The following is a 27278-nucleotide window of genomic DNA, read 5'->3' on the forward strand; positions in this document are numbered from 1 at the left end:
TTCACCCCCACCCCCCACCCGCCTCCCCTTCTACCACCTCTACCTAGTTCGTTTCCCAGAGTTAGGAGTCTTTATGTTCTGTCTCCCTTTCTGATGTTTCCTACCCATTTCTTCTCTCTTCCCTTATATTCCCTTTCACAATATTTATATTCCCCAAATGAATGAGACCATATAATGTTTGTCCTTCTCTGATTGACTTACTTCACTCAGCATAATACCCTCCAGTTCCATCCACGTTGAAGCAACTGGTGGGTATTTGTCGTTTCTAATGGCTGAGAAATATTCCATTGTATACATAGACCACATCTTCTTTATCCATTCATCTTTCGATGGACACCGAGGCTCCTTACACAGTTTGGCTACTGTGGATATTGCTGCTAGAAACATCGGGGTGCAGGTGTCCCGGTGTTTCATTGCATCTGCATCTTTGGGGTAAATCCCCAGCAGTGCAATTGCTGGGTTGTAGGGCAGGTCTATTTTTAACTCTTTGAGGAACCTCCACACAGTTTTCCAGTGTGGCTGCACCAGTTCACATTCCCACCAACAGTGTAAGAGGGTTCCCTTTTCTCCGCATCCTCTCCAACATTTGTGGTTTCCTGCCTTGTTAATTTTCCCCATTCTCACTGGTGTGAGGTGGTATCTCATTGTGGTTTTGATTTGTGTTTCCCTGATGGCAAGTGATGCAGAGCATTTTCTCATGTGCGTGTTGGCCATGTCTATGTCTTCCTCTGTGAGATTTCTGTTCATGTCTTTTGCCCATTTCATGATTGGATTGTTTGTTTCTTTGCTGTTGAGTTTAATAAGTTCTTTATAGATCTTGGAAACTAGCCCTTGATCTGATACATCATTTGCAAATATCTTCTCCCATTCTGTAGGTTGTCTTTGAGTTTTGTTGACTGTATCCTTTGCTGTGCAAAAGCTTCTTATCTTGATGAAGTCCCAATAGTTCATTTTTGCTTTTGTTTCTTTTGCCTTCGTGGATGTGTCTTGCAAGAAGTTACTGTGGCCGAGTTCAAAAAGGGTGTTGCTTGTGTTCTCCTCTAGGATTTTGATGGAATCTTGTCTCACATTTAGATCTTTCATCCATTTTGAGTTTATCTTTGTGTATGGTGCAAGAGAGTGGTCTAGTTTCATTCTTCTGCATGTGGATGTCCAATTTTCCCAGCACCATTTATTGAAGATACTTTCTTCCAATGGATAGTCTTCCTCCTTTATCGAATATTAGTTGACCATAAAGTTGAGGGTCCACTTCTGGATTCTCTATTCTGTTCCATTGATCTATGTGTCTGTTTTTGTGCCAGTACCACACTGTCTTGATGACCACAGCTTTGTAGTACAACCTGAAATCTGGCATTGTGATGCCCCCAGCTATGGTTTTCTTTTTTAAAATTCCCCTGGCTATTCGGGGTCTTTTCTGATTCCACACAAATCTTAAAATAATTTGTTCCGACTCTCTGAAGAAAGTCCATGGTATTTTGATAGGGATTGCATTAAACGTGTAAATTGCCTTGAGTAACATTGACATTTTCACAATATTAATTCTGCCAATACATGAACATGGAATATTTTTCCATCTCTTTGTGTCTTCCTCAATTTCTTTCACAAGTGTTCTGTAGTTTTTAGGGTATAGATCCTTTACCTCTCTGGTTAGGTTTATTCCTAGGTATCTTATGCTTTTGGGTGCAATTGTAAATGGGATTGACTCCTTAATTTCTCTTTCTTCAGTCTCATTGTTAGTGTATAGAAATGCCACTGACTTCTGGGCATTGATTTTGTATCCTGCCACGCTGCCAAATTGCTGTATGAGTTCTAGCAATCTTGGGGTGGAGGCTTTTGGGTTTTCTATGTAGAGTATCACGTCATCGGCGAAGAGGGAGAGTTTGACTTCTTCTTTGTATCGGCCAACATTTAAAACCCTTCCTCAAGGTCAAATATCCACATTCGTTCTCCATTTCTCAGCTCCCAAATCACAGCAACAGTTGGAAAATCCATGGTCAGTGTTTACTGTGTTTTTCATTTCACACACACACACATAATTAGAAGCAATTTTAAACTAAGAAAAAAATTTCAAAAACAGTATAAAGAACTCCCAAATCTCCTTTAGCTAGCTTCCCCAATTGTTTATATTTTACCACATTTGTTCCATATCTCTCCTCCTGTGAATACATACAATGTATATTCGATTAGCATTATTTTTTTTTTCTTCTGGCCAATTTATGGGCAGCTTGTAGCTATGGTGCTGCTTCCTCCTTAAATACTGCAGTATGTGCTTACCAAAACCAGGACATTCTCCAACAAAACTGCCACACAACCATCCAAAACAGGAAATCCACATTGATTGATCACTATGGCCAAACATGAAATCCATTTATTTTTCCCAACTATCTCAGTCAGGTCTCTTTTCCCTTTGCTCCAAGAGGACATCTAGGGTCATGCTTTTCATTTAGTTCTGATGTCACTTTAAATCTGGAACAGTTCTGTCACCTTTCTCTGCCTTTTATGTCCTTGGTGTTTAAACAGTATGGATCTTTCATTCTGTAGGATGTCAGTCAGCCTGGGTTTCCCCAGGTGCAAACAAGAGTCCTGCATTATTGCTAGAAATACCAAAGAAATGAAGTTATATCCTTCTTAGGACTTCAGGAAGATCCTTCCTACAAGGGGTGATATGAGCCTTCATAAATTGATATCTGCCACCATTTTCTACCTTAAAATCACTTTTCCCTTTACAAATGATAAATATTTTGAGGAAAGATATGTCTAAACAAATTTCCCAGCTGGAAGGTTTGTAGTGCGTCAACTTGGCTAGACTGAGCTGCACTTTCCAGAACGTTTGTGAGTATGCTGGGCCATATACGGTTCTTGTGGCTCATTTAGAGAGAAGAAGTGAAGCTGTAGCCATTCTGTGCTCTCATGCCTCATCACTTACCTTTAGGCTTTTCTCACTGGTGTGCAGAGGCCAGGACTACAACTTTTCCCTGCTTCCCTTTTCAGTTACTCTGATGCTTTGGCCCGGTGGAAGGATTCTGACTTCTGCAGGACACACACACACACCATCACCTGACTCAGGTTTCAGTCCATATTCATGGTTTGCACCTTGGGCTTGTGTTCCAGCTCATTCTGGCTTCCCTTGTGCCTCAATTGCTTTACATCCATTTTTCCCTCTCTTACTGTCTGCCCTTTGGACACAAAACTCTAGCATCACACTGGGACAGCAGCCTGCATTACCTTTTAAACTGGCTTCCACAATTGTAGATGGCCAAATCTTTCTTCAAGGATATGAGATAGATAGAGACATAGATGTAGTATAAATATTTATTATAATTACTATAATTAGAAGTTGTATGTAATATAAATGTTATAATATATAAATATACAATATTATAATTATAAAATATATATTTTAAATGATATACAAGATCTATATTATATGGCTATAGTCATATATATTTCATAAATATACATATTTATAATTTCTCGATGGCTCTGCTTCTCTGCTTGAACCATGACTGCTCTGTTCCCATTAAGCCTCCCTCCAGCAGGCTTAGCATACTTTCACATCTTTCATTTCAATCAGTCATGGCCATGATATCTATCAAATGCTGAGTTTTCTATTCCTAAAATTCCTTCTAAATTTTTTAGTTAGCATTCTGCTCTAAGGAAGAATTTTCCCTTCTCTCTAATTTATTTATCTCTTCACTTATTTATATGTTATGGACCTATAAATTGCTATTTCCTTTAATGGGCTATAAATCATTACTTTATAATTAATTTTGATGCTCAAGTGGTCTTAGAGTTGGCCAGTGGGAGTCCCCTTCAGACTGACCCCATGCCCGTTTTCCTTATTCTTTGAGTACTGCCTTCTCTTCTAGCATGACAAAATATTTGTTGCTCCTTTTGTTCTTTCTCTGACTTAGCCCCAGAGTCAGCTGTTCTCTTCATAAAGGATGGTAGATACCAAGCCAAAATCTTGAATTTCCTCTTCTTTTATACCTTTCTTTTGACCTGTCCATTATAAATCATGTATTAATTTTCTATTGCTATGTAACAACTTACCACCAACTTAACAGTTTAAAGCAACACAATTTATTTTCTTTCATTTTTCATTGATCAGGAGTTCAGACACTGGTTAGCCACTCAAGATCTTGCAGGCAGTGATCAAAGTGTCAGCTGGGCTGTGGTCTCATCCAAGGCATGGGGTTATCTTCCAAGCTCATCAGGCTGTTGGTAGAATTCACATACTTGTGGTTTAGGACTAAGGTCCCCTATCAGATGAGGGTCATTCTAAGGACCTAGAGGCCATTCTCAGGTCCTAGTCACATAGCCCTTTTACAACATGGCAGCTTACTTCTTCAAAACCAGCAGAAAATTTTCATTCCAGTGTGCTGTAAGGAAATCTCAAGAAACATGATGTAATTATGGGAGTTGACTATCCCATCATATTCATAGGTCCTGTTCACATTCAAGGCAAGGAGATTATACAGGGCATGTATACTAGGGGGAGAACCTTCGAGGCCATTTTATAATCCTGTCGATAACAAACCATCAGCAACTTCTAAGGATTCTACTTCTAATATATACTCAAATCTGGCCCCTTCTCTCTGTCCACTGCCACCATCCTAGCCCATACCACTACTATCTTTCCTTTATTCTCATAGTCTCCTGGTCTCCTTTCCTCCCCTTTTGTACCCTGTACCATCATCCAAGACTATTCAGAGTAACTCTTAAAAAATGTACACAAGATGGTGGTTGATGCTATTAATTTCACTTAAATCTTCAACGGCATCCTATTACATTCAGAGCACAATCCACACTTCTTCCCACAGCCTACAAGTCTCTTCATTGTCTGCCCCTGCCTACCTGTTGCATTATCTTCCTTTTGTTCACTGGACATCATGACCTTTTCCCCCTCTATTTCTCATTGAAGCCAAAGTTGTTCCCTCCCTGTGCCTTGCACTTACTCTGAACATATTTCTTTGGCTATTTGCATCTCAGTTCACATAATATATCTAAATCTTGATGATGTAAAGCAACAATATTTAAGTGCAGTCACTGTGAATTACACCAGCTTATTCATTTTCTTCTGAGTGTTTATCACCATCCGAAAGTGTATTGTTTATCTCTTTACTTGTACATCGTCTGCCTGCCCCAAGTAGAATGCTAGCTCCATGAGGCCGGGGACCATGTCTATACCAATCACTGGTATATCCCCAGTACCCAGTAGAGTACTATGCTTCATACTAAGCAGCTGCTTGATACATATTATGAAATACATGGAATAATCAGAAGTTTGGAAAGATGTTACCTAAAAGGACTCAGGCTCTGATGTCATTTTGTAAAGTGAAAAACTATTCATACATACATATACACATGTTCTCTCTTTAAATTGTCTGAGAATAGGGTGTTTAAGAATTAATATGAAATCATCCTGTTTGTTAATATTGAGAGCCTTCTTTTGGACCCTGGAAGGAAAGTAACCCTACAGAAATAACTTTTCTCACTACTTCTGCCATTAGTGGCCTGATATTTTTGCAATAAACATCTGGCAATATTCTCCTACAGTGAATTCATATCCTGCTCCAGAAATTTAATTTATCACTATTAGCAACAATAATAAAAATCCTTATTCTAGAGACTGCACAGCAGGGAGACTCCTTAACAACTTTTGAATTAATGCTTCTGCCACCAACCACAAACATCCAAATCCTTCCAAAGTAATCCCTATCTTACTGGGTACATCTTAGTGGATAAATGCAGTGGGGCTCTTGCTTACTGAATGCTCCAGAATGAGGTCACAGACTCAAAGTTCCTGCCCCAAGCTGGCACAAGGAGAAGGGACATGGTTTATTAAACTTGGATATGCTCTAAGAGAGTTCTACCTGGAGCAGCTTCTGGTCCTCCAAATAATTCCAGTATCCTCCAGGTCTTTTGAGGGGAACAGTCTTTAAGAATCTAACTAAAAAGAGTGTGCACCGATGACATTTTCTGTGGTCAGTTTGCCAAGTTAAACTACTACATACAGCTTAAGACATTTAAGAGCCTCTGGCTAAAGGGCTAAAATGTAACAGGAATGCTTAGGAACTGTTTATATGCTTGATTTGTTTTACAGTGTTTTTGGTCTTTAGTTTTGATTGGATTGTTTTACTGAAACATGAAGGGCATTTAGAAGGCAAGAAAGTGAATAGGATACATTTGCAACAATATGCCCTAAAGCAACATCTTAATGTCAGAAGTAAATTATAACAACTTACATTACTGATGACATACATTATAATTCAAAGCCAGAGAAACTACATCAAGGTGTTCTATGATATAAAAAGGGTTCTCTTTGTATCTTTTGCAACTAGACAAATACCTTTATTGATGAAAATGGTATCAACAAAAAGTAATAGAAGAAAATACATATCTCTTGGAATGCACGAAAACATTTTTTTTTTCTGAAGCTTCTCAAAGTCTTTGCATCTATTCCCTTTAAAAATATTCTTTATTTCATGGATGGCACAGAATGAGTTTCTTCCAGTGTTATATATGTGTCTCCCCAAGATGTCAAGAGCACGTAAATCTAACTTGATCCATTTTTTATGTAAGTATCCAATTCTTAATAGCACAAACAGTGGTGACACTTATAAAATAATACTTGTGACAAAGTGTTAAAACTACTGGGGTCAAGACCGCATGGGAATGGCTGCATCGGTGCTGACTGACTGCTTTACTGAGCACCTGTCAGAAGTTGAAGTGTGCCACAGATTCAGGTCTAATTCAGCTGCAACTGCATATACACACAGGCATGTGTGCACACATATGCAACAAGAATAAAGCACAGGCAGTAATTGTATTTGACAATTACCAAATATATCTTGACTGATATGGAATACTGCATTGGAACTTTATACCTACTAAAGGTGTGATTTTTAGACTTTATAATCAAAGAATACATGACCTACTGTTTTCCTTGGGCAATACTCCTGTGATGACTCAAGTTTCTCCGTTATATACATGGTCTCATCTCAGGTTGACATTTTATAGTAATAATAGTGAAGTAAAGTTTCATAAAGTATCTAACTACTTTGTTAATACTCTGAGAGCCAATACAGGCCTCAATTTAGATTTTATTTTTATTTTTAATTTTTTTTAAAGATTTTATTTATTTATTCATGATAGACACACAGAGAGAGGCAGAGAGGTAGGCAGAGGGAGAAGCAGACTTCTGTGGTTTTGCGAGCTCCCTCTGCTGTTATTCCCAGGACTGCCTAAGAATCCTGAATGTAAGAGCTAAAAGGAATTTGGAGGTCTCAGATATCACTGGCAGCCGTGGCAGTGTACCCTCAGTGCAACTCCCTGCAAGAGAGCACCAGCTAATGATATTCATATCCTCAGGACATATTATGACTGTATATAATAATGACTCTCTGAATTATGTCTGTGGGTATGTGAGCATCATGGGTTTTCTGCAAAACCTAAAAGAGGGAATAAACTCTTTTGCTTGCTTCCTCACTGATCTAGAGACAGCAAAAAAGCTCCCTACTTAGAGGAGCTTCTGTACTAGTCTACAGTGAGGAGCTAGGAGAGGTGAAGTCCATTTACCATTTGGGATGATGTGCCTTTGAATATAAATTGTCTCACAACAGTCCTGTTTGGGAATAAAGTGGTAGCCGCATGACTGTTGGAGAGAGAATGTTTTGGCTGGGGCCTGTAGCCCATCTGATGAAATAGTAGTGTGCTCTCAGAGCTGTGAAGTGATACCATGTCAGATAGCATCACTTGATGGAAAAGGCCAGGTTAGAGTCAGGAGGCTGGAATTCCAGCAGCAAATTTACTAAGATCACTTAGTATATACATCTCCTACCTTCACATACATATACATTTATAAGACAGAAAGAGCTCAATAAACCATTCTTCCAATGAGGAACCTGAAGCCCAAACTTAATAACTTAAGGTAATGTAGTTCATGAAAACTAATTTCTTATTATGTATATAGCCTTGCAGATTCTTTAGAAAAACACTGTATCTAAACTGGAAGCATTTACAATGTAAGGCAGTATAGCTTTGAAAGGGATTATGAAACCATCTGGAGCCATGTGTCCAAATGGTATATCAGTCAATGCTTGGATATGGGGGCTCAGGTTGTTGCAATTTTGTTCTTGACATTGAGCCACAGTTGGGCCTTACATGCACCTGCTGTTTGGGTGTCAGTCCACGGCTAAGCAGTCTGACATAATTACAGATCTAGGCCTTCTTGTCAAAGAATCTGCACATTATTGCCGGTTCTTCCCTTAGAATCTATGCAATAGACAAGTGCAGTCATCGTCACTGTAAAACTTAGGATGTGTGGAATTGAAATTATTTTTATTTGTGTTTTTAAAGATTTTACTTATTTATTTGAGAGAAAGAGCAAAAGCACAAGTGGCAGGGAGGGGCAGAGGGACAAGCAGACTCCCTGCTGAGTGCAGAGCCTGATATGATGTGGGGCAGGATCCCACCCAGGACCCTGATCATGATCTATGCCAAGGTCATATGCTTACCAACTGAGCCACCCAGGCACCCCAAAATTACTTTATTAATTCTAATTCCTAGATGGATATTTGTAATTGTATGTATGTATGTATGTATGTATGTATTTATTTATTTGTTTATTTTTAGGCATATATGCTCAGGCCATCAAGACAAAGATAATGAAAATCCCAACCTAAGATTGTTAGGTATTTAATATTTCTCAGGGGTATAATTCTCTGTAAATAAAGACAGTAAAGATGGTCTCTTGATAAATATTTGCAACATGATTCTTGAAAGCCATGTGGAAATACTGATTGTATATTATATAAGACAAAATACCTATTACTTGTGTGCAACATAATTCCTCCTATTTGACCTCAATCTTTCTCTGTTCTTTAAAAGTTGGTCCCACTGTCTTTAAAATTGGCCACCCCAAAACCAAAAGGGTGAAGATGAAATTTTAAAATCCCTTCATTAAAAACTAGATCTCTCTCCAGCAACTGACAAAATCAAATAAGATTGGGTTTATTCAGAACACTGCTATAGACACCAAGGCTCTTTCCACAGTTTGGCTATTGTGGACATTGCTGCTAGAAACATCCGGGTGCAAGTGTCCCGGCGTTTCATTGCATCTGAGTCTTTGGGGTCCATTGAAAGATGAATGGATAAAGAAGATGTGGTCTATGTATACAATGGAATATTACTCAGCCATTAGAAACGACAAATACCCACCATTTGCTTCGACGTGGATGGAACTGGAGGGTATTATGCTGAGTGAAGTAAGTCAATCGGAGAAGGACAAACAGTGTATGTTCTCATTCATTTGGGGAATATGAATAATAGTGAAAGGGAATATAAGAGAAGGGAGAAGAAATGTGTGGGAAATATCAGGAAGGGAGACAGAACATAAAGACTCCTAACTCTGGGAAACGAACTAGGGGTGGTGGAAGGGGAGGAGGGCGGGGGGTGGGGGGGAATGGGTGACGGTCACTGAAGGGGACACTTGACGGGATGAGCACTGGGTGTTTTTCTGTATGTTGGTAAATTGAACACCAATAAAAATTAATTTATTAAAAAAAAAGAGCACTGCTATAAAGAAAATATTTAATGAAAGGAAATAAAATGTGCTTTTCCATAGTAATTAATATAGATTAGGTTAGAAAGTTTTCAGATGATCCTATAATGAATCGTTTTTTTTTTTTTCAGTTTTATCCAAGAAAGAAAAAAAATGCATTATGTTTGTATCACACTTTATAAAATATGACAGTTTTACATGTTATCTTATTTGATCCCTATATAATTACTCTGGGAAGGCACGACAGGTATACTGATGCCCAGGCTTCAGCTAAAGAAGCATGTCAAAAGGTCAGAAGGCTTGTTCCAGGTTGCAGTTACCACGCCAGTATCTGGAATTCTATTTAAACCAAACACTTCTGACCCCAAATTCTATGCTTATCATCTCCCAACATGATCCGTGTCTCTACATACCATGTTCCTGCCATGGCACCAGAGACTTTGCTTGCTTAGAAGATTTTTGGGAGAAACTGGGTTCTTATTACATGGTTTTGAATGTACTAATAAGCCACTTGTGCTCTCTGTAACCTCACTGACTTGAATTATAAAATTCTTGATGCCACAAAGAACTATGGTATCATTAGCCTTATTCTTCCAAGCCAGTGAAATAAAAGGATTTTTCCATGTTATTCAAACACATAAAATGCAGAAGACAGCCAAAGATTCAGCATTGTTGGAGCTTATTGTCTACATACAAATCTAATTAGAAAATGACTGTAACTTGAAATTAGTGAGTAATAGTATCTCTTTGATTGTTCTGGTTTTTGTTTATAAATATTAAAACACAGTACATGACTATTTGTTTTCTGTTTAGCTAGGAAGAACTTGGACCTTCTGCTTTCTTTCACTGCTAATATAGACAGACATATTATAATTCATGTTCATGGCCAGTCACCTGAAAAGGTTATGATATTTTCATTCATATTGATATTTTCAAGTTCTTCACTTCCTTTGCCAGAATCTGTATTCCCTCCTACCACCTCACTGAAAAGAATAAAAGCCAGTGGTCAGGTATATGAGGTTTTGTTTTTCCCCCTCCTATCTTTTATCATTGATTTTTATATCAGTCATAATAAAACATCTTTCTCTTCTGGAAATTGTTTATCTCTCTATGCAACAACTTCTGTTGAGAATGAATAAGAATTAAGTCTAATAGTGAGTCTTCTAAGCCTTCATTTCCACCTGTGTTTGTCTGTGTCTGTGGTGGGGAGTAACTGGGAAGGTAAAATATTTTAAGTAGATGCTGATAAAGAAAAGTGAAGATGATTCATTTGACAAGATTTGAGTCCACATATAGATTCAATCAACTTTCTGATAGGTATCTCCACACACACTGTTTGATGTTCTAATTTTAATTTGTCCTAGGTTTTTGTTGTTTTTTCAGGCAGTACTATGGTCTGAATATTTGTGTCCCACACAATTCATAAATTGAAATCCTAACCCCTGAAGTAATGGTGTTAAGGGGGAGAGGGGGGGACTTTAGGAGGTGATATGATAATGAGGGAGGAGCACTTATGAATGGGCTTGGTGCTTTTAAAAAAGGGATCCCAGAAAGCTCTCTGTATTCCTTACACCATGTATGGACCGCAAAGAAAAAGGCACCCTCTATGAATTAGAAAGTGGCCTTTCACCAGACACCGAATCTGTTCCAGTGCCTTGATCTTAAACATCCTAGCCTTTAAAACTGATAAATTAATTTCTTTTGTTTATAAACCATAAATTTCTTTTGTTTTAGAGCAAACAGACTAGGAATATAGGTCCCTTCAATTTTAAGCAAAGAACCAAAGTGTCTTGAAAAAAGATTTGGGTGATGAAATATTGAGTTGTGCAGTTTTGTACTAATTAGGAGAAAAAGAGAGGCAAAAACAACAACAAAAAAAAAGAACTTGTGAACTCATTAAGAAGTATTTGTAAGACAGGCAGGGTTTTCCACCGTTCTGATGACTTTGAAAGGAGCACAGTCTGTTCTTTTAAAGCAATAAAGTCATCAAGTCCAGGTGGCTGATCTTCTTTGTTATTTAAAATAGCCTTTAAGAGTTTCCACATGAGGAAGGCTCATCTAATAGAGTTACTTAACAAGGCATTTACATTCTTAATAGGATGCTGATAAATTCTATTATCAAAATCACATGCAGAGGTGATGCTACAATGGTCAAGATTATGGCCAAGTTTTAGAAGTTCTTTAAAGTTACTATAAAGTGTACCATTCTGAATATTCATTGCAAGACACCATGGCAGACATGTTACAGAGCCAAAGCATAATTAATGACAAGTTACCACTATACCAATTTGATTGTTTGTAAAGAACTTTCTTATATATGTCTCAGCTCACAGTCTTAGCAATCCAAGAAGATTTGTGGCACAAAGTTGAATGGACAGTGTGAGAGGAATATCACCTGCATTAGCCTTAGCTGAGCTTTACTTCCCTCACTTACATGCTATGTTCTAACTATTGATTAGGCCATAGAGTTAAGTATTGGTGATAGTACATTTGTTCATATATTTACTCTGACTTATTTAATAAATTTTCATTATGAAAACATTTCTTTTTTCTGAAATCTCTACCTTCAACTCATGTCATCTGATTATGTGGACATACTGAGAACATAGTAGCCAATTTATCACATATATTGACAGGCAACTTGCACTATAGGAGGGTTCCACACCTATGGTAACTGGCCACTGGCAAACTCAGACAAAAATTCTTCCTATTTTTGGAAAATTGGTTTGAGACTAGTTAAAGGTAAATCAGATTTATTTGTCTAATTCTCCCAAATTTCTCTTATCAGTTATACCAATAATATCTTTGCAGTTCAGTGGAAATCTAGAGGAATATAATCAGATAGTCTTAGAAGGCAAGTGGAGGATTCTCTTTCTAGACCTCCACTTTCAGGAGAGTAAAAGTGAGCACTTGCCATCCATTTTCTAAATATTCATTCAGCAACAAACACTGAACACAAAAGTCAACCTCTCATATACACATTCTTGTCTACTTTGGGGAAAGCCTCATGAGTATGTGTGAGCAAATATGTGGAGTATGTGTATCTTTCAAAATTGACCTAAGATTTCATTAAATTTCCTGAAAATAATGAGTATACATGGTTTAAAAAATCAAATTTTACTATCAGGCTTACATTAAGAACCAACAATATCTACTTCTTTTCTCATCCTGCTTATCACAGGTTGTCCTCCACTGTTTAGATATATTTTTCTATTTCTAAAATAAATGTTTTTAATTAATATTTATTTCATCAATATTGCAATTTAAAATTTTTTTGTAGTTCTATTAAGATATAATTGATGCATGATAAAGTCAATATTTTTAAAGTTTATAATTTGATGACTTTTAACACACACATACGCACTCATGAAAAGATCACCATAATCAAGGAAACAAATATTCCCATCACTCCCAAAGGTATCTTCACGCCCATTTAAAATCATCCTTCCCTCCATACCTCCTGCCTCCTCATCCCCAGGCAACCATTTGTCTGTTTTCTGTCACTACAGATTAGTTTATTTCTAGTTTTACACAAATTGAATCATATAGTATGTACTTTTATAATCTGGCTTTTTTCATTCAGTAGAATTATTTTGATATTCACTCATACTGAACATGTACCAACAGTTCATTCTTTTCATAGCTAAGTAGTATTCCATTGATAGGATAATTATTATTTCCTTATCCATTCAACTATTGATGGACATCTGGCTATTAAAAATTAAGCTACTAGGAGGTATCTAAGTGGCTCAGTTAGTTATGCATCTGACTCTTGATTTCAGATCAGGTCATGATCTTGGGGTCCTGGGATTGAGCCCCCACATTGGGCTCACCACTCAGTGAGGTCTGCTTGTCCCCCCCTCTCCCTCTGCTCACTCAAATAAACAAACAAAACTTTTTAAAGTATTAGGCTACTATGAATACTAACTAGATATTATCTTTTGACTTCTTAGTTGGTAACGGAGATTTAGCTCTCTTACAATTTCCCTCATTCATTGTTTTCTTTCCCCAACAAAGGTCAGTTATGTGTTAATTTTGGAGTTATATCAATATTCACTATTTATATTATTTTTAAATGCAAGCATTGGTCATTGCTGAACCTAATAATGTCTAATTTTACTTACACAACTTTTTGTTAATAGTTGCCTCATTTTGTCATTTGTTTAATAAACCTATAAGTAATTATCTCTGACCACTCAACAGCCTCTCAATCTCATTTTGTAAATGGTAAGATTTACTAGATTGCTATCATTTCTATTTCATACTGGAAACTTCTGACAGAGCCCTGCCTCCTCTTGCCCCTGGAAAGTTGCTCGCCTGATCAGTGCACAACTGCATTCCCATTGCTTTTGTTCTGGGAATTCTTTTCACTTCCCTCCTAGGTCAGGGCCTGATTTCCCATGTTGTCATCTTTCAACCTTATTTTAGTGAGATTCATCCTCCAGTATATTCCTGAGGTAAGTGCATAGGTAGGAGGTTAAATATTTTTATTCTTTGCAAGTATGAAAATTATTTCTTTCACTCAGTTAGCCAGGAGAGAATTACTGCTTGAAAATTTTTTTACTCTGCATTACAAAAAGCATTGTCCATTTTTTTTCCAACTTCTCATGTTGTCACTAAGATAACCAATATCCTCATATAATTGGATGACCATATTTAACTGTTACTATTCTTTCCACCTAGAATATTTTTAGCATCTTTTCCTTTTCCTCATGTTCAAAAATTTTGCATTGGTATACCTTCCCTAAGCATCCTTTTAATAAACAGAATTATATCCTTTGTTTCCATAAAATTGCCAGACATTATTTCTTTGATATGTTCCCCTGTATCCCCCTCCCTAAACTATGCTCTTTTTCTTCTTTCTCTTTTTTTTTTGAAACTTCTATTAATAGCATATAAGGTCAATAATGGCCCTCTAATTTTCTTATATTTTATGTCTTATGGTTTTCAATTATTTTTTCCTTACCTATAGGAAGAATCCCCAACTTTATCTTGCAATATTTCTATTTTTTAAAAATTTTCCAGTGTAATTTTTAATTTCCAAAGACTTTTATTATTTTATTTCTCCTGTGTTTATGGAATCTTATTATTACTTTATAGATGCATATTTTTATTGATCTTTTAGAGAGTATAAAATACATACCAAGATCTATATTTACAATCTTGTTGAGCTGTATGAAATTGCTGCTATTTGATCATTTTATCTATAAAAATAGCAGTTTTATATGGTTCCATCTAATATATCTATCTATAAATATATTTTTGTGTACACACACACACTTCTGTTCTCTGCAATTTTTTCTAAGTCTATTTTTATTATCTGACTTTAAGTCCTACTTTTTTTTTTTTCCTGTGAGAGAGAGAGAAAGAACAAGCATGTGAATGGGGCAGGGCAACGAGGGAGAGCTGCAGAGGAAGAAGGAAAGAGAGGGAGAGAGAACCTTAAGTAGGCTGCATACCCAGCCTGAAGCCCAACTCGGGGCTCGATCCCATGACCCTGAGATCATGACCTGAGCCAAAATCAAGAGTTGGACATTTAACCACTGAAGCACCCCCAGAGTATTTTTTTTAATTTGCTCATTGCTCTATCCCCCATTCAAGGTGACACATACAATTAACACCACAGGGGTGCCTGGCTGGCCATGTTGGTAGAGCCTTCAACTGTTAATCTTGGCGTCATGATTTCAAGCCCCACTTTGGACTTAGAGCTTATTTAATACTAAACAAACAAAGAAACACCATAGGGTGCTAAGCAAACCTTTGAGGAGTCACTGAGCTATCTGGCAGTCTAACTGCCCCTGGAGATCAGCCTTACACCTTGAATTGGGCCATGGCTAGACCTGTAATAGGTCTTTACAGAATTCAACAGGATACAACTATGAGCATGGAAAAGATTTATTCATAGTGGATGTATCTGTCAAAGTTATTGGGATAAGAGAACCAACAGGAGAAAGAGAGAAAGAGAGAGAGAAAGAGGATTTATTATAGGAATTTGCTCATGTGATTAAGAAAGCCAAGAAGTCCTAAAGGTGCCATCTTCTAGCTAGAAAACCAGGAAAGCTGGTGGTATAATTCAGTCTGAGTCCAAAGGCCCAAGAACCAGGTGTGCTTAATGTCCATGGCAAAAGATTATGGACTTCCCAGCTCAGCAAAAAGAATGATGTGTTCTTCCTCTGCCTTTTTGTTCTTTTCAGGCCCTCAGTGGATTGAATTATGCCCACTTGCATCAGTGAATATGATCTTCTTTGCTCAAATTCAAATGCTAATCTCTTCTGATGACACCCTCATAAACATTGAGAAATAATGTTATACTGCATAACCCTTAGCCCAGTCAAATTGATACATAAAATTAACACCACAAGAGTGCCTGGCTGGCCATGTCAGTAGAGCATCCAACTCTTGATCTCAGGGTCATGATTTCAAGCCCCACTTTGGGCTTAGAACTTACTTAATAATAATAATAATAATAATAATAATAATAAAAAATATCACAAGGTGCTAAGCAGATCTTTGAAGAATAATGGTGTCTATTACCCTTTTTTTAAAGATTTTATTTATTTATTCATGAGAGACACAGAGAGAGAGAGAGAGAGCCAGAGACATAGGAAGAGGGAGGAGAAGCAGGATCCATACAGAAAACCCGATGCAGAACTCAATCCAGGGACTCTGCTATCACAAACTGAGCCAAAGGCAGACACTCAACCACTTAGCCACCCAGGTGTTCCTCTATTGCCCTTTATAATGGTATAACATCGGTGACTTCAGAACCTTCCAACCTGTGGATTTCTTGCACATGAAGCCATTTTATTACAGTACCTTTGTGATGGAAATTCAAAGTCATTGACAGTCATGAAATGCCTTTTTATCTTTGTTTTGAGATTATACTGGTTATACTTGTTTACTAATCTATTAGTAAAATAAGAAGGCAATCTTTAACCAAGTTTGAGTTGTCATTCTCACCAATCTTCAAAGTCAGGCTGTCCTTTTTGGCATGATGTAATCACCCTATTTTTAGCTCTGTACTCTGGTCATCCATTTGAAGTATTGAAGACCATTTCTGAGAACTTTTGTGATCATTTGATGGCCTATAATTGACTACTTTTTTGTACCCACCTTTGTAGGCATTTAGGATTGAGATTCTTCTCAATCTGGTCATGAAATATGCAGAAGACATGAACAGAAATTTCACCAAAGACATACACATGGCCAACAAACACATGATAAAATGCTCCACATCACTTGTCATAAGGGAAATACAAATCAAAACCATAATGAGATACCACCTCACGCCAGTGAGAATGGTTAAAATTAACAAGTCAGGAAACAACAAATGTTGGAAAGGATGTAGAGAAAGGGGAACCCTCTTTCACTATTGGTGGGAATTAAAACCGGTGCAGCCACTCTGGAAAACTGTGTGGAGGTTCCTCAGGAAGTTAAAAATAGAGCTATCCTATGATCCAGCAATTGCACTACTAGGTATTTACTCCAAATATATAGATGTAGTGAAACGCTGGGACACTTGCACCCCAATATTCATAGCAGCAATGTTCACAATAGCCAAACTGTGGAAGGAGCCACAATGTCCTTCGACAGATGAATAGATAAAGAAGATGTGGTCTATGTATACAATGAAATATTACTCAGCCATCAGAAAGGACAAATACCCACCGTTTGCTTTGACATACATGGAACTGGAGGATATTATGCTGAATGAAATAAGTCAATCAAAGAAAAACAATCATCATATGGTTTCACTCATATATGGAATATAAGAAAGAGTGAAAGAGATTATAAGGGAAAGGAAGGAAATTGAGTGGGGAAAAATTAGAGAAGAAGACAAATCATGAGAGACTCCTAACTCTGGGAAACATAAAAAGGGTTGTGGAAGGGGAGGAGAATGGGAGGATGGGGTGACTAGGTGAAGGGCACTAAGGAGGGCACTTGATGGGATGAGTACTGGGTGTTATACTATATGTTGGCAAATTGAATTTTAAAAAAATTATAAAAGGATTGAGGTCCTTCTTTTTCATTTCTGTTATTCTAAATTTGTTGGTATTTATTAATTGGTTTTCTACTTAATTAATTGGTTTTCTACTCCTGATCACTTTGTTCTTATGGATTTATATTTTTTCATTTGTTTCTTTACCTTTATTTTGATAGGATTTGAAGTAGAAGCAGATATAAATATATCTGTTCTAGGCCATTGTTTATCCAGTTACCTTATAGCTTATACTTTACAAAAGTATTTTCTTATTAAAGCATTATTCATGTACAATAAAATCCACCTTTTTATAAGTATAAAATTTTATAACATTTTTGGACCTTAGATGTTTGAAATGCCCTACTCAATAGTAACATACAGAACCATCATAATTACATATGTCCTTTTCTACCTTAAACTCACATGGAAAATACATGCACTCTTCCTGGTAAGAGTGGAGGAATTATATGCCCTTAACATTTAGAAGAAAATAACTATAGATGTTTGGCATAGATCTGAATGAAAATAAGCGAGAGACCAATATAGTTGGCAATATATTTAACTATAATGGGACCAACAGCAGAGCTATTGTTTATGGAATAGCAAGCATGACAAAACCAGAAGAATATCCTATACTGTGCCACTCAATAATGCCTAATTGATTCCTATCTTTTTTTTTTTTCAAAAAATAAAAAAGAAGCAGAAAAGAAATATACTAGTTTTGAAGCAAGGCAAAAAGAAATTAACAAAATTGGGATTGGACCAAATAATTCCTGCCTAAAGTGATACAAAGAGTATATGTAAACATCACAGAGGTTGAATATTTATAGCAGATTCTCTTTTAATGTTTGCTGATACAACATGCCAGGCACTTTGAGAACATCTAATATATTTCTCCAAGGAGCCCACTATTTTCTTTGGAAATTTTGGATGGGAGCATATATCTCCCAAAATTTCTGAACATGTATGCTTTAATATTATTATTTTTTTACTTTACGGTATGCTTAAATGCAAATACTTTTACCAATTTTCAGTAATAAAGTCTTTATTATGGGTCTTCTAGTTGGAACCACAAACTTAGTCATCTATAGACATGAGGCAGGGATATAAAGACAGATATAAGAAAATAGGGAATGGTGAATCATAGAATGGCATAGCCTCATAAAGACACTCAAACATAAAATATGTTTAAAATGTATGAAAATAAATTTTAAAATGAGTAGATAAATTAAAAATAGATAAATAAAAAGAAAGTAAAATAATTCTAAGCCTTTAGGTGCTTACAGTCTGTAGGCAACCAGTGTAACCTCTAACCTCTAGTTTTAGGAAATGATGAGTGAGTTCTCAGAACTGACATCTTCAAGAAACAGTAGATTATACCCTGCACTTAATTCTCAACTCAAAATTTACTTACATTCCTATTTAATCTTTTTCTCACTTTTTTTCTTTCCTTACAATGTTTTTCTTTTTCCTACTTCTCTGGATTCTCTCTTTATGCCTTGTCTCTTTCTTCTTCTTCTTCTTCTTCTTTTTTTTTTTTTTATGGGTTAGGCATTCCTTTTCTTTTTTTTTTAATAATAAATTTATTTTTGATTGGTGTTCAATTTGCCAACATACAGAATAACACCCAGTGCTCATCCCGTCAAGTATCCCCCTCAGTGCCCGTCACCCATTCACCCCCACCCCCTGCCCTCCTCCCCTTCCACCACCCCTAGTTTGTTTCCCAGAGTTAGGAGCCTTTATGTTCTGTCTCCCTTTATGATATTTCCTACCCACTTCTTTTCCCTTCCCTTCTATTCCCAGGGCTACAGAGCTGTCTCTTTCTTCTTTACTCTTTCTCCCTTCCTTAAGCCACCATGATGTGAATGGAATGAAGTGTTTTATAATAAACTACTCTTTTATTTTTTTTAAAGATTTTATTTTTTATTCATGAGAGACACAGAGGGAGACAGAGGGATACACAGGCAGAGGGAGAAGCAGGCTCCATGCAGGGAGCCCGATGTGGGACTCGATCCCAGGACTCCAGGGTCAACTCCTGGGCAGAAGGCAGGAGCTAAACCGCTGGAGCCACCCAGGGATCCTCCTAACTACTCTTTTGAAAGGTTGAATCTAACTGAGTCTCCCTAAGTGGCTCATTTCCCTCATTAAAAACCTTAGGCAGTATCTCCTTCCTTACTTATAACACTATAACACAGAGACAATATTGCTAAGCATCCCATTCAAGGTCTTCTTCAACTAACCCCTACTTGTCCTGTCAGCCTCATCTCTTAGGATAGTAGCTCTTCCAGTATCCCAAACCCACAAGGCTGCAGCAGCCAGTGAGCATACAGTACATACTACTTACTCCCTACTATTCATCTGCATTCCTTCATTCTGCCTGGAACATGCTATGAATCTTATATGTATTTTAATAAATGTGAGTTGAATTTCAATTTTCTGCTATCAATTTGAAAGAAAATGAGTTGGAATATTACTATTTCTCAGTTAAACAATTTTAAAGTCAATTAAATTAAGTCACATTTCGCTTATGACATTTTTTTCTTAATATAAAAATAAAGCTGTTAAAAACATAAAAGGCATCCTTGTCTGCATTTTCATGCCCTATTGTTATGCTTGTTTGATTAGACATATGGCACTAGGTGTTTGATTCTGGCATGTGGTTGATGGGCATAGATAAAAAGCAAGAAGTGAAATAGATTTCCAAGGTCAGAAATTGTTGACTAGTAGACTATAGTCTACTTTCACTGCTAAGAGATTTTGCTGCCAATATTTTAATTATTCTGGGCTCTTCTCCATTACATGAATTTGCTATATAAATTCTTATGCTTTCATCCACATACTGCACCCTTTCTTTCCTAAATTCTCTGGATAGAATCTTGCAAAGAGAGTAAACAGACATTTCGTTGCCATTTACAAAGGGCTTTGTTTGCCCAAGAAGTCCATAATTTAGACAGTAATGAAATATGAAATATGCCACATTATACTTTGAAAATGACCTTGTGTCAATGTCAAATATGGAGAATGAGTGTTCAGGGAATTTCATGGTTTCTATCCAAATTTTATGCCTACTTCATAGAATCTTTTTTTCCATCCTTATATGCCCTGATGTTTTTATAGGCATTAATATAAAAAGAACAATTTAGATCATCTTAAAAAATCTAAAATCTGATTTATCTATGAGACACACTTCAGAACACAAACCAATTTTGTTATAGTAATACTGTGTCAATACTTCCTGACAGAAGACAAATGTTGTTATTATTTCACTATTTCTTACCTTTGTAAAACTTTAGAATTTTACAAAATGACTCTTCTTTACATGTCAAAATAGTAAGTTGATGAAAAGAAAAAAACTACAGCAATTTTTATATCTAGTAGCAATGATAGATAATCCAGGCATTTCGGGTTATAAATGGTATACATACCACATTGACAACTTAAAAAACAGTGAATAAAGTTTTAATGGAGAAATTATTTTTTAATTTTAAAGTTTCTTTTAAAATTCCAGTTAGTCAACAGTGTTATATTGGCTTCAACTGTACAATATCATGATTCAACAATTCCACCTGTTACAAGTGACTCCTGGTGCACATCACAAGCACATTCCTTAGTCCCCACCACCTATTTCACCCATACCCTCACTGACCTTCCCTCTGGTAACTGTTCTCTATACTTAAGAGTCTATTTCTTAGTGTGGCTTTCTCCGTCTTTTTCTCTTTGCTCATTTGTTTTGTTTCTTAAATTCCACATATGAGTGAAATCCTATGGTATTTTTCTTTCTCTGACTGACTTATTTTGCTTGGCATTACATTCTCCAGATCCATCCATGTTGTTGCAAATGGCAATATTTCATTATTTCATATGTATATATAAATATTTATATATATATATATATATGAATAGCACATCTTCTTTATCCATTCATCTATCAACAGATATTTGATCTGCTTCCATATCTTGGTTCTTATAAGTAATGCTAGTACAAACATAGGCGTGCACATATATTCCTTTGAATTCATGCTTTTGTATTATTCAGGTAAATGTCCAGTGGTGTAATTGCTGGTTCATTGGGTAGATCTATTTTTAACTCTTTGAGGAACCTCCATACTGTTTTCCACAGTGGCTATATCAGTTTGTAGCCCCATCAACAGTGCACAAGTCTTCCTTTTTATCCACATCCTTCCCAACACCCGTTGTTTCTTGTGTTTTTTATTTTAGCCATTCCAACAGGTGTGAGATGATATATCATTGTAGTTCTAATTTGCATTTTCTTGATAATGAGTGATGTTGAGCATCTTTTCCTGTGTCTGTTGGCCATCTATATGTCTTCTTTGGAGACATGTCTGTTCATGTCTTCTGCCCATTTTTAATCAGATTATTTGTTGGAGAAATTTATTTTTTCATCAAAATTACAGATAATTTTTTTTTTTTTAACCGATCACTGTGACTTGTTTCACTTTTATTTGATTGGATATTCTCCATGACAGAAGTTTGAAATCAGAACTATCTAAAAGTCATCAGTCTTCATCTAGTAGCTCATTGGCTGGCATATAGACCAAATGGCTGGGGAGTTAGCACTCAAGAAAATTAGGAAAGAGAAAATTATGCTTCAAGTTTTCCATCTTTTTGAGGCTCTTTTCTAGATTTCCTTTCTCATTATCTACCCCCTAACACACAGAATCACTTAATGTTCTCATTCTATCACAGCCCTTTTCATAAAGGATAGCTGATAAAAATCTTTCAGGGTAGATGCTTAGGGATTTGATGTGCTATAATGATAAGAATAATTAGAAATTAACAAAAGAACCCAAGAAAGACAATGAAGACAATGCATAACTCCCTATTAGCAAGATTTAAGAAAACTGGAGAAGAAACTTCCTACTAGAGATTTAATATCAAGATATAAAGATAAGTCTTCCTCTGAGATGATGTCAAAAAACTTATATAAACCATAGTGTTAGATTCATTTGTGGGCAGCCCTGGTGGCTCATTGGTTTAGCGCAACTTTCAGCCCAGGGCCTGATCCTGGAGACCCAGGATTGAGTCCCACATCGGGCTCCCTGCATGGAGTCTGCTTCTGTCTCTGCCTGTGTCTCTGCCTCTCTCTTGATCTCTGTCTCTCATGAATAAATAAATAAAATCTTTTTTTAAAAAAAGATTCATATGTATGTTGAACTGGAGTGTGATCATGACAACTGGAACAACTTTGGTTTTTTGGATGTTTAGCCTGGAGTGCTCCCAGTAATTATTCACTTTTTCTGAGAGGATGTTATACCTAGAAGTTCTTCTCCACTTCCTTCTATCCACCAATTCCTAGTGCTATTGATCGCTATTTTCCAAAGGCAGGGGCATATTCTGTAGAATCTTTCTTATCTCCATATAAGCAATTTTCCAAAATAGCTAAACTTCCCAATTCCTTCTGTAAAGGAAACTGATTCCCATGGATCACTTAATTCCCTGGGTAATCCCTAGTAAGACCAAAAAGTTATTTCACCATCATTTAATTGTTGGTTCTCAAACCAACAAGTTGGACTTGTTACTCTATTATGTAATTTAATTAAATAGTATGCAAAGTTTAAAAACAACTGAAATAAAATAGTATGCAAATATGAAAGTAAAAAGAGTTCTGTTGTGCCTACAAACAATAAATTGAAAGTTTTTCACAGACCCAATAACTGCTAGTCATAAGAAAATTAAATTGGAATAGATAAGGGCAAAAAGAATTTACAAAAATTAAAGGAATTGGGCACCTGGATTGCCCAGTGGTTAAGCATCTGCCTTCAGCTCAGGTTGTGATTCTGGGGTCCTAAGATCAAGCACCACATTGAAGTCCCCGCAGGGAGCCTGTTTCTCCCTCTGCCTATGTCTCTGTCTCTCTCCATGTATCTCTCATGAATAAGTAATTTTTTTTTTTTTTTTTTTTTTTTTTATGATAGTCACAGAGAGAGAGAGAGGCAGAGACACAGGCGGAGGGAGAAGCAGGCTCCATGCACTGGGAGCTCGACGTGGGATTCGATCCCGGGTTTCCAGGATCGTGCCCTGGGCCAAAGGCAGGCGCCAAACCGCTGCGCCACCCAGGGATCCCGAATAAGTAATTTTTTTAATGAAAGGAATTCTTAAACTCTGCTTCCCAAATTCATTTAGCTTTTTTTCATTTTAAAAATGTGAAACTGGAATTTATGGTAAATACATTGTGATATGATAAAAAATAGAACTCTAATTATGGACCCTCATCAAAGAAAAGCCATTGGCCTACATCAAAAAATTACCATACAATTTCACATTTATATGGTAAGTGTTTAAAATTGTTTAATGTATATTTGCAACATTTTTAAGGCAAATTTGATCTTTTATTATTATTAAAGACCAGGTACTGATGTAATCACCTCTGAGAAACAGATTTCTATGAAATGTCGGTAGAGGAGATCTTTTGGCTGGCAAACTAACATCACATGAAATCAGAGCATATGCTATGAAATTGGGAGTGAAGAAAAGGGTGCAGATTTAGTGAAAGAGTCCAACCTTACTGGCTCAATGATTCCTGCAATCCCTTCTACATAGCACAAATATTTTTAGAGAAAAATTAATCTGCAAACAACTCTAGGAAGGAGAATATACAAAATGGCAAGTGATTGAGGTTAGCTTTACAAATGAGGAAAAGAGAAAGCAGACTGGTGTCTATTGTTTCTATAGAAGTGGTATTTCAATGGGAGTGTAAGAAGTAAAAATTTAGAATGTGGTTTGGTTGTTTATGTTGTGGTTGAGTTGAATCTAAACCTTGATGGGGTCAAGAATAGTCAGCCTTCATATTGCATTTAATTAAGAGTAAGAGCATAAACTGTGTTCTTGGAAGACCAAGCAACAAGCAGCATTGTAAGAAACAGGCTCCCACCAAGAACAAATACCTCCTTTTTCCCTCAACAACAGTTTTGTTGTTCTATCTTTTCCAACTAAAATATAAAATCCATAGTCAGGAATCACATTTCTTATGACTAGAAGAAAGTCTGACATATTGATGATGTTAAAAAGTTGTTTACTGAATCATGGCCTGAATTCCTCCTCTATTTTATTATCTGTCCTCCCATTCTCTTCTCTTTTTCCTACCTCTTAAATGGTCCTCAGACCATTGGTCTGACTATGGTCAGACTATGGTCAATGCAGACAGTCATAACTAAAGATTATTGCTCTTTTCCAACACCATGAATTTTTCAGTTACTTCACAATTAATGCCCTGTATGGCGTTAACAATTTTATTTTAATTTTTGGACCCTTGAATGGAAAGCATTAGAGAAGTAGACCCATTATCTAGGGTCAGTTTTCCCGGAAGCAGATGCTTAGACAAGTATTTGTATACAAATGAATTCTTAGGAGATGCTCCCAGGAGAAACAGGTAAGGGAGTAGGAGACATCCAGTAGGGAGAAGTAAGAAACTAAGCAAGAGTGCAATTCAGGTGCCATGCTAGACTCAGTCTGATCCTATGGGCAGCTCTGAAGATTGAAGACTGCAGTGTATTTTCCCCCTGCAGGCAAAGAATCAGACTTTTTACCCTATCTTCCCTCAGTCATTGGCTATAGATCTCCCCAAGGACTATGACACTAAGGTGTTTCAGGGAAACTAAGCCTATGGGTCCAAGAACAATCCTCTGAAGAATGTTGTAGTATGAGGTGTGAACAGGTAACATGAAGAGGCTGTGGTGTAAACACACAAGAGGGATCCAGGGGAGGTAGACAGATGATAAATTAAGGTATTCCATAATACCAAAAACTGTACTGAATAAAACTCTCATTTGCCACCTTCTGGCCTGATTAGTAAGGTGGGTACATGAACACACAGTGTTCTTTGGGGCTCTACCTAATGCACTCATCCTCCTTGTGGAGTTTTCAGATTTGGGTTCTGCCTCCAAGTACAGGGCTACTTTACTGTAGATCACTATAATTCTAGGGAAGAAGATCCAGTTAAATTCTCTACACTTTTCTTAAATTGAGCTGGAGATATTTTTTAATGTTCCTAAAATAAGTTCCTATGTTAAGACGTGAAAATTAAGATGACCCATTGTCAACTGTAATGTGCACTGAAGTTTGCTTTCCTACCAATTACTGTAACCGACCTCTAGTTTCACACTGAGCAGATAAATGAGAAAATACATTATTTTTATGTTATTGAGATTGTGAATATTCTCTAGAATCTGATAAATAGCTCGACAGACTTTTTTTAAAGATTTTATTTATTTATTCCTGAGAGAGAGAGAGAGAGAGGCAGAGACATAGGCAGAGGGAGAAGCAGGCTCCAGGCAGGGAGCCCAATGTGGGACTCGATCCTGGGGCTCCAGGATCATGCCCTGGGCCAAAGGCAGGCGCTAAACCACTGAGGCACCCAGAGATACCAAGACAGATTTTTTAAAATAACATATTATGGATGCCCATCCTGGTATGAGTACATTAACATCTGTTCTATTTTTCTTTCTTTTGATATTTCTGTTACTCTTCTTAAGAAATAACTGTTTTGAAAAATGTAATTTTGGTTTTATTTTTCACTCAGATGTAAATAACAATGGTTATATAATTACAACCTCTTCATGTATAATAATATGCATATATATTTTACATATTATACTATATTATGTTGTGTATATATGTTATCTATGGAGATGAGCATTATAGCAAACAATCAAAACACAAGTACTCTACAAGGAACAAAAAAGTCACAAAGCCCACACACCTTTACTATTCTATTTTCTTTATGTGATTATAAAATCAAAATTATTTACTTAATAATTTTACTTTTTCCTCAGCAAACTAATATTATTGCTAAGTAGACTCAGAGAGATTACTTTACAGGTGGAGTATGGGGAGGAACTTCTATAAGCTATCTATGGGTGAGAAAGGAGATTTTTTTTTATATAAGTATGTCTTTTTTTTATAAATTTATTTTTTTATTGGTGTTCAATTTGCCAACATATAGAATAACACCCAGTGCTCATCCCATCGAGTGCCCCCCTCAGTGCCCATCACCCAGTCACTCCAACCCCCCGCCCACCTCCCCTTCCACCCCCCTAGTTCGTTTCCCGGAGTTAGGAGTCTCTGATGTTCTGTCTCCCTTTCTGATATTTCCCACTCATTTTTAAAAGAAGGAGATATTAGAAAGCCAGCAGAAACACTAATAACTGAGCATGCCTGATGGACATCTGGTCTTGTTGTGTACTCTAATATAAAACAGAATAAAAATAAATGCTCATAATGAACTAATAAAGTATGATGGATTCACTGCACTATTCATTAAAATTTTGATAGATGTCCTTTGAAAAGTCATTAAACAAAAACTGACAGAACTATGGAAAAAATCTTTAATGAAATCTTAAATTTAATGAAAGATGTATAAGACCTCTAAACTAAAATCTGTAAATTAGCTGAGAGAAAATAATGAAAGTGAAAAATTAATAATGAATAATTAAAATTAATGAAATGGAGAGATAAACCTTGTTTATGCATTATAGAAATTCGATATTATTAAAATATCTTGTTTTCTTTAAACCAATCTATAAGTTTAATGCAATCTCAATCAAAAGCCCATCAAACATTTTTGTATAAATTCACTACATGATTCTAAAGTTTATATGGAACTATAAAAACCTACAATAGCCAAAACAATCTTTAAAAAATACAAACTTGGTTGCAGCACCTGGGTGTCTCAGTCAGTTAAGCATCAGACTCTTGATTTTGGCTAAAGTCATA

At 36.4% G+C, this 27278-nt stretch overlaps 1 protein-coding gene across 1 annotated transcript in view; it reads right to left on the reverse strand.

Moving 5' to 3' along the window:
* Positions 1-2113: 2113 nt before the first annotated feature.
* The window catches only part of LOC121482136 (translation initiation factor IF-2-like), a 325404-nt gene continuing 300239 nt past the window's right edge, over positions 2114-27278 (reverse strand). Inside the window, exon 6 of the mRNA XM_041739977.1 lies at positions 2114-2594. The gene's annotated coding sequence lies outside the window, so the exon portion shown is untranslated. The remainder of the gene's footprint in view (positions 2595-27278) is intronic.

Source organism: Vulpes lagopus, chromosome 24 (genome assembly GCF_018345385.1).
Source record: "Vulpes lagopus strain Blue_001 chromosome 24, ASM1834538v1, whole genome shotgun sequence".
NCBI classification, from domain to species: domain Eukaryota; kingdom Metazoa; phylum Chordata; class Mammalia; order Carnivora; family Canidae; genus Vulpes; species Vulpes lagopus.